Source organism: Rhinichthys klamathensis, unplaced genomic scaffold (assembly GCF_029890125.1).
Source record: "Rhinichthys klamathensis goyatoka isolate OS25496 unplaced genomic scaffold, OSU_Roscu_1.1 h1tg000173l_1, whole genome shotgun sequence".
Taxonomy (NCBI): domain Eukaryota; kingdom Metazoa; phylum Chordata; class Actinopteri; order Cypriniformes; family Leuciscidae; genus Rhinichthys; species Rhinichthys klamathensis.
Genome location: NW_026606703.1, coordinates 399601 through 410890, shown reverse-complemented (window position 1 = coordinate 410890; position 11290 = coordinate 399601).

The window sequence follows — 11290 nt, the reverse complement described above, 5'->3', positions numbered from 1 at the left end:
TCTCCTTAATGGACCGGTTGAGAGAGACGCATTGTTTGGAGAAAAGTGCCGTAAGTGGGATCATTTTAGACCTTGTATGTGTTTCCACCTCGGACTGTTTTTTTGTTCTGTCGAAGGTTTTAACTATTTTCCTCAGGAACGGTCTGCTATACCCACGGTTTCTGAGGGCCCTGAAGAGGATGTTCATGGCCAGAAGAAAGGACGAAGGCTGCGAGCAGATCCTCTTAAATCTAAGGAGCTGTGATTTAATAATTCCCGTAAAGGTGTGTCTCGGGTGGAAACTGTCTCTATGCAATAATGAGTGTGTATCTGTGTCTTTAAAGTAGACCCTAAAGTCTAGCTGTCCCGTCTCAACAAATTTAGGTCCTTTATATGAGACCACATCTAGGAAGTTGACCTCTGACCTGTCCATAGTGTATTTGACCTTGATTGACTCCTGATGTGAGTTCAGGTGTGCAATGAAGGCAAGAAACTCATCCTCAGAATGGGTCCAAACACCCCAGATGTCATCCAAGTATCTGAAGTAAGCCAATGGTTTCAAGGCAGAGGTAGATAGAGCCGTTTGCTCCCAATCTGCCATGAAAATATTAGCATACGACGGGGCAAACTTTTTCCCCATGGCCGTACCTTTGACCTGTAAGTAAAATTTGGACTCGAACTCAAAATCATTTTTAGTCAAATTGATCTCCAAAAGTTTTAATAAATGTTCATCCGATCTGTGAGGATCCGGGTATTTGAGCATGAATTTCTTCACTGCTTTAAGGCCAATTGGTGTGTCAATATTGGTGTAAAGGCTGTCAATGTCAATTGTGAATAGCAACGAATTTTGTGGTATTTTTAGTTTGCCAATTTTATTGATGAAATCGTATGTGTCTTTCAAATAGCTTGGATGTCTGGTGGAGAGAGTGTTGAGGAAGTGTTCAATGAATTCTGCTGTGCAATATGTCTCACTGTTGCAGTCCGACACGATGGGTCTCCCCGGTGGCACCTCAAAAGGGACACTCCACTTCACAGATTCTTTGTGGATTTTCGGCAACAGGTATAGTCTTCTGGGTCGTGGCGGTCCCTCACCCATAAGGTATTCTCTTTGTTTTGCACATATGATTTTCTTTGAATACATGTCACTCAAAATTTCCTCTATCTCACTAACAGTGTCAACGTAGATGGGCCCATCAAGTGGACGATAATGCTCAGCGATAGAGAGCTGCCTCAGACCTTCCTCAACATATTGCGTCCTGTCCATAAGGACTGTAGCGTTACCTTTATCGGCTGGTTTGATAACTATGGACTGATTTTGGCCTAACTCTTTTAGTGCTCTCTTTTCACCCATGGTCAAATTGTGTGTATTCCCTAACCCCCAGTGTAGGTTTTTAAAAGCAAAATTGTCTGCTCTGATGATTTTCCCTATCTCTTTTGGTAGGCTGGACAGCGTGGGTTCCCAACCGGAAGGGTGAGTAAACGGAACTTTGGTGTTGTGGCTCTTTTTGCCCTCAAAAAATACTTCGAGCTGGGGGGCGCTAGAGAGCACCACATGGAGTGGACGTAAATTTGGGGAGCTCCCTCAACAAGCCTCCATAAACTAGTAATATTCGACTATTTTCATCGCGAAAGTTTGCTCAACAATATCCAACAGTGAGATGAAGAAGTCTAAGCCAAAGAAAGGAGATTCACCATCCAGCGCAGTCGAAAAACTGGCCGAGAATCCTATCGAGCACGAGACTGATCGCGATCATGACACGGCCACGGACTCAACTGCTATCCTGTCAGCCATTCAAACCATGAATAACGGTATGAACGACAGATTTAATTCGCTGGAAACAACTCTATCTCACTTGCAAACAGCGCTGTCTGAAACCACCTCACGTATCGCAGATCTTGAGAGCGTTAAAGCTGAGCACGAAAGCCGCATTTCTGACCTGGAGGCCTCCTGTCAGGAAATACTATCAGCTAACAAGGTCCTACGTGCTAAACTGGATGATCTCGAGGGCCGTTCCCGACGACAGAATATTAAGATTGTCGGCCTACCCGAGAATGTGGAGTCTGGCCGCCCCACTGAGTTTGTGGAAAAACTTATCCCGAACCTCCTGGGAGCCGAGAACTTTCCTGCAGGGATTAAAGTTGACCGTGCACATCGCACCGGGCCTTTGCCGCCGAAAGGAGGGCGTCCCAGAATTCTGATCGCGAGGATACATCATTACCCGGTCAAGGAGATGATCCTACGGCTTGCGCGTCAACACTCGCCTCTAAAATACGACGGCGCTCACATCTCCGTGTTCCCAGATTTCACGGCTGAGGTACTCTCCCAGCGAAGGGCGTTTGACGGTGTGAAAAGGAAATTGAAGGAGGCTGGTATTCGATTCGGAATGCTGTTCCCCGCACGTCTTCTTGTCACCCAGGGCACTAACAAGAAAATCTTTGGCTCGGTTTCGGATGCTGAATTATTCGTTAACACCATCGCTGTTGAAGACCCTACTTGATCTGCTGCGTAGGATTGTTTTTCAATGCTGTTTCCATGGCTGAATGACTTAAATCATCATTTCTGCTGTTTACCGGCGTCCTTTTGTACAAGTTTGTGAGTATTTTCAAGCGCAAAAAAAAAAAGAAAAAAAAAAAAGAGACATTGTACAGACTGCTTGCGATCATGTTATTTGATCAGATTGTACACGTTATTAGTGCCTTATCTGCACGTATGTTCATACTTTCTTTCATATAATTGATATAATTTAAACCGTGTTTAAAAAAAAAAGGAAAAAAAAAAGAGCTATATTTCTGTGTTACAAGGGTTGTGTACTACACACTAGTTCAGGTTTAGAGCATTTCTTTTGTTGATAACTTAGGTACACGGAGGCTGCGTGGGAGTCCCCCGGTTTTTCTTTTTGAGGTTTTTTTTTGGTAGGCAGGTTTTCCTCTTACTCCTTATGCTGCCCTGCAGCTCCGCTGTTCATATGAGGGTTTTTTCCCGGCTTCATTTGGGGAAGCTGATGGAAGGGGGAGGGTGGGTGGTTTTGTTTTTTCCTGTCGTTTTTTTTTGTTTGTTGTCTCGCGTTGAGTGTCTGTACATCTCCTTCAATGGTTATTCAGTGGTTATTATCCCTTCAAATTCATTTTGCAGCTGCCACTACAATAGATATTATACTTCATGACGTATAGTAGGGGGTCTTCACTTAAAGGTGGCAACGTCACTCTTGCTAGTTGGAATGTCCGGGGATTAAATAACCAGGTTAAGAGAGCTAAAGTTTTTTCTTATTTGAAGTCCATCCCTGCTGACATAATATTTTTACAAGAGACACATATTAGGCATTCTGAACAAAGGCGACTGAGATGCAATTGGATCTCCCAGGTATTTCAATCTACCTTCTCATCCAGGGCCAGAGGAGTAGCTATTCTGTTTCGTAAGTCAGCTCCTTTTAAGCACATATCCACTATCAGCGACCCTAACGGCCGCTATTTAATTGTATCTGGCCTACTTTCCTCAATTCATGTCACTCTGCTTAATGTGTACGGACCTAATTTTGATGACCCTGCTTTTTTTCGCAGAGTCTTTAATCTTTTGCCAAACACTCTGAACACGCACCTGATAATAGGCGGTGATTTTAACTTGGTGTTGGACCCTACTCTAGATAGATTTCCTTCTCGCACTGGAATACCCTTGGCCAACTCTACCTCTGTTCTTAACAATCTGATTACTTCTTTTGACCTCGTTGATATCTGGAGACTAAAACACCCAACGGACATGCAGTATACTTTTTTTACGCAAGTTCATAAATCATACTCCAGGATAGATTTCTTTTTAGTAGACTCTAAAATTATTCCCTGTGTAAAATCAATGAAGCATCACAATAGAATCATCTCCGACCACTCAGCAGTGACAATCTCTCTAGATCTCGTAGAAATTAAGCCCAGCTATTACTGGCGTTTTAATCCTACTCTGCTCTCGGATGTAAAATTTTGTGAACAACTAACAGAGTTGCTAGCGGAGTTCCTCAAATTTAATGACACGGGCGAGGTTTCTGACTCGACACTATGGGAAAGCCTAAAGGCTGTCTTGAGAGGACATATTATTTCATACGAGTCCAGTCTAAAAAAGCAAAGGGTAAAACGCCTTTCAGAAATTGATAATCGTCTTACTCGGCTGGAGGACACTTACAGAGATTCAGCAGACTCAGAAGTGCTTAACGAAATTACAGCACTTAAATTGGAATATAACTTGATTCTTTCGAACCAAGTTAATAATATGTTGCTAAAAGTGAAGCAAAAACAGTTTGAACTTGGGGACAAACCAGACAAATTGCTTTCTCGTCAGCTGAGGGGGCTACAAGCCTCTAGAGCAATTCATAAAATCAAGAACAAAAATGGTGTCGTTCTAACAATTCCCGTTGAAATCAATGATACATTTAAAGAATTTTACGAAATATTATACAAATCTAGGGATTGTTCTGACCCCTCAGCTTTGTCTGATTTCCTTCATTCATTACATCTTCCAAAGTTGGGTTGCGGACATAACGGTAGAGGAAATGCGGACATAACGTTAGAGGAAATACTAGCTGCGATTAAATCTTTCCCCAGTGGCAAGGCGCCTGGCCCAGATGGTTTTGGGATCGAATTTTACAAAAGATTTGCGCAGGTGCTCTCTCCTTTGCTGTTGAGGATGCTTAATCATTCTTTTGACATACATAAACTTCCCCAGTCCTTGTATGACGCAAATATTTCTCTAATTCTTAAAAAAGGTAAAGAAGAAACTGACCCAGCATCTTATCGACCCATATCTCTTTTGAACTCTGACCTTAAAATTTTCACTAAAATTCTGGCTAATAGATTAAATAGCTGCATTGGGAAAATTATCCACCCCGATCAATCCGGTTTTATTCCAGGCCGTTTTTCTTTTTTCAATGTCAGGCGTTTATTGAATATCTTATACACTAGATTCGATTCTAAAGCTAGGGTTGCAATTCTTGCCTTAGATGCAGAAAAGGCGTTTGACCAAATTGAGTGGGATTATATATTAGCTGTGATTAGAGAATTTGATATGGGTGATGCATTTGCCTCTTGGGTGAAGTTGTTATACCTTCATCCTTCGGCTTCAGTTCTCACTAATTTTAACAAGTCATCGCAATTCCAATTGCACAGAGGTACTCGACAGGGCTGTCCTCTCTCACCTTTGCTTTTTGCCATAGCAATTGAACCTCTCGCCCTTGCAATTAAAAATAATCCTTTAATTTCGCCCTTGAATTTAGGCCAAATTAACCATCATATCTCCCTCTACGCAGATGACATCATTCTGTATCTAAGCAATCCTGAACAGTCTATTCCACCCTTACTAAATCTGTTGGAAACATTTGGTAAACTCTCCGGTTATTCAGTAAATTGGCAAAAAAGTGAATTCTTGGCTGTGACTAGCAACATCGATCCAATTTTTATGCGTACTCTACCTTTTAAAATAGCCATAAACAGTTTGAAATATCTCGGAGTTAATATACCCAGAAACCCAAAAGATATATATAAGCTTAATTTTTTAACAATGCTTGAAAACCTAAAGGACAATATAAAATGCTGGAGGACCTTACCACTATCAATGATGGGGCGTGTGAATGCTATTAAGATGGTGACGTTACCCAGATTCTTGTATCTTTTCCAGAATTTGCCGATTTATTTACCCCAAAAGTTCTTCAAAACTTTAGATTCTATTGTGCTGCCTTTTGTCTGGGGCTTCAAAGCACATAGAATATCTAAAATACACGTGTGTAAGCCTAGGTCGCTGGGGGGTTTGGGTTTGCCAAATTTTCAACATTACTACTGGGCTGCCAATTGTAGAGCCTTAACTTACTGGCAGGACCCGCACCCCGACAGTCCCTTAGCTGATATCCCTTCATGGCTTATGATTGAGCAAAGTGCATCAAATTCGTCACTCTCTTCATTACTTTTTGCTGTCCCAGCGACTTTTAAAGCCACAGTAGGATCCCATTTTATGATTAATAATTCTCTTAGGATATGGCTTCAGATTGGTAAGGCATTTAAATTGCCAAATACCTCTTTTTCTTGCTCCTGTCTGTTGTAACCATGCCTTTAAACCTTCACTATTAGACCCAGTGTTCACAGGTTGGGCTAGAAAAGGAATCCTTACCTTGAGAGATTTATATATTGACAATAAATTTGCCACATTCACTCAACTAACAGAGAAATATGACCTTCCTGCTTCACACTTCTTTAGATACCTACAAATTAGAAATGATGTTCATTCCACTGTACCAAATTTTGAAATATTATCAGCCGATAGTGAATTACATAAATTGCTTACTTGCGTTCCCAACACTCCAAAGTTAGTTACAAAATTTGTTGACTTCTTCACAAGTCAGTTAGATTTTTCCACTATTCATCTGAAAAACGTTTGGGAAGAGGAACTAGATGTTCAGCTCTCTGAGGAGGACTGGGAAAAATGTCTTAAAAATATATACACCTGTTCTATTAATGCCAGGCACCAACTTATTCAGTATAAGGTGTTGCACAGATTACATTACTCAAGGGTTAAACTTAACTCTTTCTATCCTACTATCTCCCCTCTCTGCAATAAGTGTGAGTCTGCGGAGGGCTCTCTTGGTCATCTTTTCTGGGCATGCCCAAAACTTGGTGAATTTTGGTCAGAAGTTTTTCAGTTTCTTTCTGAAGCCTATGCTTGTGAGCTTCCCTTGGATCCTGCGACTGCCATTCTTGGCTGGTCGGCCTCTTTGCTGCACTTTAATAATGCTACCCGACTGCCTATACAGTATGGTTTGATGATTGCCAAATAATCTATTCTTTGCATGTGGAAAAAAAATTCGAAGCCACTATTCAAGTTTTGGTTGTCAGAACTTTCCTCCACTCTGCACGTGGAAAGACTCAGATATATTATTTCTGGAAATATAGAGAAATTTGAAGCCTCTTGGAGGCCTCTTTTCAATCACTTGTTAACAATCAATAATGATGAAGCTATTTAATGTTTTTCTATTTATTTTTATTTATTTTTCAAATCGTTTTTTATTAGGATTTTATTGTTATTTCTGTTGATCTCTGTCTTCAATGTAAAGATACCTATGTATATCTCATATGGTCAAGTTGTACAATATGACCTGATTTATAATGTCTTACTAGGCAAACATCTGTTTTGACCTTCCTTGCCTGGTGATGTGGTTTTCTGCACATTTGAATCCCAACTGAAGGAGTTTTTTCTGTTTTTTTTTTTTTTTTTTTTTTTCTCTTTCTTTTTTTGTTTTGTCCTGTGATTGTATTGTCTATTTGTCTGAAAACTTGAAAATCTACAATAAATATAATAAAAAAAATAATAAAAAAATACTTCGAGCTTGAGTCTGCGGTGGTACGCCTGCAAATCTGCTAACAACTCCTTCTTTTTACAACTAGATGGGGTGGGTATATAAGAGAGGCCTTTCTGAAGGACTGAGGTTTGGTCCTCGGTTAGAACAAAGGATTTAGACAGGTTGACGATGAGTTTGTGTGTGCCCCATATTGGGTTTTTCAAATTCAAAAGTTTAAATGGATGCCCAATGTGTGAGAAGAGCCCTTGCTGTGGCCGGTCTCCAATGGGTTCCGTCCTTCTCGACGTGGAAATGCGTGGATGCCAACAGAGGGATAAAGTTAAGGTTATTTTTGATAAAGTTATTCATCTGTTCAACCATATCCTGCTCAACCTGCGGCAATGCTCTTGAGAAATTGATCAGAGGGATCACTACTTCCGTCTGAGGTAAGATTTTGCTCGCCATTTTGTAGGCCTTTTGGATCTCTGTGATAGCAGATATCCTATACCTCTGTTTGCGATTGTTGATACCGAAAGAAAGTATCAGTTTCTCTGGTACTCTCGTCAATGCGGCCTTTTCCAACAGACAAAACGCGTGTTGGAACTTAGCGCCTGGAAAGCTTTCCACTTGGAGGTCAGGGTCGTCATGTCTAGGGAGCCTCGAGACGTTCGAGTCCCCAATGATGACAATTCTCTTTCTTAGGGTAAGGCTCCAATCCACCATTTTCCTATTTGTGTTTATGTGTCGGAAAGGTCTGTATGAGGAAGTGGAGGATGGGCTACTGATCATTTGGGGCTCTATTGTGTTTGTGTCTATTATAGGTATCTGCAACACAGGAGATCGTGCGAGTCGCAGGTCGCTATTTTCACCCTGTTCTACACCTGAGTCTGAACCCGGTTGTTGGAGCGGGACCGCTAACGGGTCGAATCCCTGAAGGAACCGTGTAAGTGGTGAAGGTGGTTTAATCGGGGTTGGCGGATCATGCGGAAGCCCCGTACTGCTGTGTTGGGAATTATCCGAAAAGGTAATAGGGGTAGACATTGGTGGAAAGGGGAACATTATAACGTCCTGTTCAACCATCTGAGGGCTATGTGGGGTAGGATTAGATTCTGGTGGGTTCCCTGGCTCCTGGGGTGGAACAGCAGCAATGATAACCCTATCTGTCACCTGCGGTTCTTCCTCCTGGGCTAGGGGGACTAAAACAGAGGTTTCCGCCTCTGGAGTCCCAGGGCGGCTCTGGGGTAAAGGGGCCACTACAGAAATTTCCGGCCCAGGTGTTTCTGGGCGGCTCTGGGGTGGCGGGATAGATAAAGAGGGTTCCGCTCCTTGATTTAGGTGGCGGCTCTTATGTGTTTTCTTTCTCTGTTCGCAGGGTTGAGGCTCTCCAGCCTGTATGGGCCGGAGGGTCTCTGGTAGGCCCTGGGGAGGTTCTTCCTCCTCAAAGGACCAATCTCCTCTCTGTGAGGAAGTGGCCGCTCTATCCTGTATCCCCAGAGTTGGCGAGGTTTGTATTTCGATGTCTTTTCTATTGACTGTTTGTTTTACAGGAGTGGTGTTGGTAGGAGGTTCGGGCGGCCAAGGCGTGAGGGCCTGTGTGGTGGCCCGGCTGGTGGAGGCCACGGTGGACCCAGGGACAACAGCAGCGTAAGAACGAGGGGGTTCTGTCCCCGCTGTCTGAGTCGTCGTATTGTCGGTGACCGATATTTCTGCCATAATTTAGGGTTAGGGGAAATAAGTTCCAAAATCCAAACCTGAGGTCTGAATCCGGTTATGCACTGTCCTTCGCACAACTGGCCGCTTCAAAAATAAACACCAGAGTGAACCCAAAAACCGTCCAGAGAGAGATGTATAAAATTATAAAAGGGCTAATTTCACAGCAAAAACGAAGGGTAAGTGTCAGAAAAGATGTGGAAGGGACATTCCACGAGCTCAAAATATTAAACAGACCAACTCGACGCCTGTTTGGGCGACGAGAAAAATTTATTTGGCTCAGCAACATAACACCACAAATATGATGGCGGCCATTTTAGTATTTTACAGTCTGCGTCATTCAGGAACCATCTCGCGACGCGTTTCGGGTTAGGATTGTGAAAAGACAACGCCTTCCCCCCAGATCGCCACTATGGGCTGTCCAGTTTGGTTTAGGGAAGCCGCAGGAATGCACTGGCCGGCGCATGTTTTTGATGAGACTGTTCCACCCCTTCCGCTGTGTTTAATTCAACCTGTCTTCTTTTCCACACACCACCCCTGTGGTATTCTTGTTTTCCAACCTCATCTCTCCATCACCATCATCCTATCCCCTCCCCCAGCCCCAAGCCCCAAGAATTCCCATCCTCCTACAGTGGAGTCAAGAAAAAGCGGGTTGTAAGCCGACCAACACCCCTAATCACTGCCCAATCGTCCCTCCTGTGAGGGGTAGTTTATGTCAACCAATTCTGCCTACTTCCCCTCGGAGGATAGGTTTTAGTGCTTGTACTGGTACTGGGATAGCCCAATTACATCCCAGACAAGTCTCCCTCCTAGGGATGCACCGATCCGATATTTGTATCGGGTATCGGGGTCGATACTGCCATTTTTGCCGGATCGGGTATCGTTCAGAAGAGGCCGATCCAAATCCGATATTGTGCGTATATATTCTGTGTTATTGTTAAGCCCAACAAAAGGCACAAAAACATTATAAAGCACCATAAAGTTTTCGTGCACTATATTATAAGTGTTCTGAAGCCATTATATATTATAATGTGAGATAGACATGAATATTTAAGTCATTAAATTCAAGATCACGTAAACTTTTCCATCCGTCAATCTGTCAATCATTCTTCATTCAGCATTCAAACAGCGCGTCGCGTTCGGTTACTACAGTCAACACGAGAACAAGATGATTCAATGTTACTATTATTATACTTGATCTGTAGATAAAGGTCTATGGTTTCGCATAAAACAATTTTATCTTGCTGGACTTTATTGCTGTAACTTAATTATGTTACTTTCTACCGGGTCAGGTGTCTCTTAGATCACAACAATGGAGTACAGTAGAGCACTATAATTGTTCTTCACGCACACAGTAGGCTAACTGAAATTTAAAACTATTAAAAGAAAAGGCTCAATAAACGATTGCATAGATAGATAGCCTACTGTATAATACACTACGCATCAATATGTATTTCCTTTGTGCTTTGAACTTTTCAATGCGGACTCGACGCGCGCTGTGACTCATGTTGCTTCAAGCGCATCATTCTGCGCTCGGGATGCGCATAAGAGCTGTGTGCCGCAATGTATTGGAGCCTTTCATATCATAATACAGTGACGCAATGAAAGATTATTAATAGCCTTTCTTGTTCTGTCCTATCTATCATATGTTCCTGCCTCATTAAACAGCTGTGCTATACATTTAAAACATGTCTCAATTTTAGGCTATATATAAAATAATTTATCTTTTTGATTTTTGTTATCTTGTTTCTCATGAATATATTTTACAACAATACAAAGAGCAATGTGTAACGTTTTACCAGATTTAGTGTTACACTTATTGTCTCTTATTTGTTCCCCACTAAATGTTTTTATCACTAAATGTTCAGATTTTATACAAGTATACTGTGCACTCTTGATTTTTATAGATTACATTTTACTGCTGAATTATCCACTAATCTAGTTTATAATAGCATTTTTGTCATAGATTATGATCATATATTTTGATTTGTTTTTCTTTATAATGAAGTTGTCTATATTAAGTAGATTGTGTTTAATACACAAAAGAGTGATTATCAGTTCAACACACAGAGTTATAAAAATTCTACTTGATTACAAAAAAACCTGCGCTGGTATCGGATCGGTATCGGGGATCGGTCGATACTCAGAATTTTTGGTATCGGATCGATTCTGAAAAAAGTGGTATCGGTGCATCCCTACTCCCTCCTTTGAGGTCTGATTTTTAAAGAGTAGACTCAATGGTAGAATAGTATTCAAACTCAAGCCTCATCCCTCATGCCCCTAGGTCTATCACT